Genomic DNA, 2,182 nt, shown 5'->3' on the forward strand with positions numbered 1-2,182 from the left:
GATGGGTGTATCAGAGACAGTGCAATTGGCACAGGACAGAGCAGAGTTTAGGGCTGTTGTACATAGGGTCGCTATGAGTCGCAAGCAACTCGATGGCACATAACAACAACAACATACTAGAGATATGCAAATTAAAGCACCAGTGAGGTATTGCACTCCAATATCAATAGCAAAGTTCATCAAGACAGCAAACAATAAATACAGACAAGGGTGTGGAGTGCTTGGAACTCTCATACAGAGTTGACGGGAATGTGATATGTTGCAGCCACAATTGAAAGCAGTTTTTTTGAAAGTTAAGAATAGAAACACCATTTGATCCAGCAGTCCTGCTACTAGATACGTATTCTAAAGGAGTAAAAGCTGTGACAGGGTTGATATATGCATACCTATTTTTTTATTATACCATTATTTACAGCAACAAAGAGATAGAAGCAACTTAAATGTCCATCATAGACTAATGGCTAATGAAAATGTAGTACATTCACAATGCAGTACACACTCACTGTACACAGTTTAGTGTTATGTAACACTGTAGAATGAAAACTCATGAATCACTGCTCAGTATGAATACATCCAGAGGAAATTATACTTAGTGACATAAGTCAGTCAGAAAAGGATGTTTATTGTGAGACCACATAAGTAAAAAAGCTAAGGAAAGTTTACACACGGAATAGGAGGGGAGGGAAGAGGAATAAAAATAAAATAGTTAAGTTGAATGAAGGGAAAAGCAATCTATAATAAGGTGTTGAGAAGATAATTTGAAATGCATAGGAATGATTGAATAAAAATATTATTTTTGAGCTTTCACCTAAATTTTAAAAAATAGTAAAATAAAAAAAAAGATGTTTTCCATAGGAAAAAAATCTGACAAACTCTCCTTGAACTTTAATGTTGTCTTTACTAAGAGTATTTTCTTTTATTCAGCAAGCTTTCAGTTCTTTTTGTTTCTGTTAAAATAGATACACTTCTATTTCATTTTATCAATACCTGAGTTTAAAAGTGTTGGTGAGTAGCTGAAAGGCCTTTACAGTTCTCTAAAAACCCAAATATCTTACCTATTAATTAATTCATTAACATCCACAATTACATGCACAAGTCCTGTTATGTATGAGAGATCCTGTGCTATTGACCCTTTAAGACAGTTTACAATTGTACCATCTATAGAATTTTTTTTTTATGTCCGAGAAGATTCAGCAATGTTCCTTGAAAACAAGAGAAAAATGACTCTCTCCAATGCTGCAGGTGATTGCTCTGAAGGGTACGTCTGTAACATGCTGAAGGAATTCTGGAATAGAGTGCAACATGGATAGCAGTCGTTCTCTTACGTTAAAGATGAGAGAAGTGAGCACAAAATAAGTATCATATTGTTCTTAAAATTGACAAATGGCACTGGTTAAAAACAACTAATATGTGGGGTTTTTAACTGCCAACCTGGTGTACTTTCCACTACAACACACAATATTTCAAAATAATACGAAAGCTTTCTACTGGAATAGGTGCCTGAATTGGCATGCAAGTGAAAAGGCTTTGGTTTGTTGTAATTTTTGTTATTGTTGCTAGTCTGTTTTGGTTATAAATGAATTATCTGTTGTCTCTGCTTCTCCTTTAACATATCTATTTTCTGTTCCTATCTGTAAGCATGGCCTTCAAAGAGCAAGAGTTGTGCTGATTAAAACTCCTCTTTGGCTTCTTTAAATAGGCATACCAAGCATAACAATGGATGATAATCTGGGATGCTCATTGAGGACTCATCTTCTTTATATCTAAAATTCATGACATAAATAAATTACAATCTCATACTTGTTACAGTACTCTGGCTACATCAAAGTAAATTAAGATGTCCTGGCATCATTCCCTCTAACACTCAGTTTTATTAGTTAGCAATTAATAAAATGGTGAGATCTTTTAATAGAAAGAATTCTGGTTTCTTTGGAGTTTTAGTTTGTATTAGGAGCTCCCTGAACACTTGGTCGTGCTAATGCGAAACCTATACTTGGACCAAGAGGCAGTCGTCAAAACAGAGCAAGGAAACACTGCATGGTTCAAAATTAGAAAGGGCATACTCCAAGATGTGACCGGTTTCCATACCTTTTCAACCTGTGTGCAGAACAGATTATCCAGGCAGCTGGTCTCTATGAGGAGAAATGTGGGGTCAGGATTGGTGGAAGATCTATCAACAATC

The 2,182-nt window shown here is 35.4% G+C and overlaps 1 protein-coding gene and 1 pseudogene across 1 annotated transcript in view; both read left to right on the top strand.

Moving 5' to 3' along the window:
- The window catches only part of LOC102844647 (gephyrin-like), a gene marked incomplete at its 3' end in the record, with an annotated part of 706,808 nt that overhangs the window by 538,626 nt on the left and 166,000 nt on the right, over positions 1-2,182 (top strand). The window lies entirely within an intron of this gene.
- Positions 1,197-2,182, top strand: part of LOC102861898 — a 2,649-nt pseudogene continuing 1,663 nt past the window's right edge.

This window comes from Elephantulus edwardii, unplaced genomic scaffold (assembly GCF_000299155.1).
Source record: "Elephantulus edwardii isolate Elephantulus edwardi_28Jun2011 unplaced genomic scaffold, EleEdw1.0 scaffold00104, whole genome shotgun sequence".
In the NCBI taxonomy this organism is placed as follows: domain Eukaryota; kingdom Metazoa; phylum Chordata; class Mammalia; order Macroscelidea; family Macroscelididae; genus Elephantulus; species Elephantulus edwardii.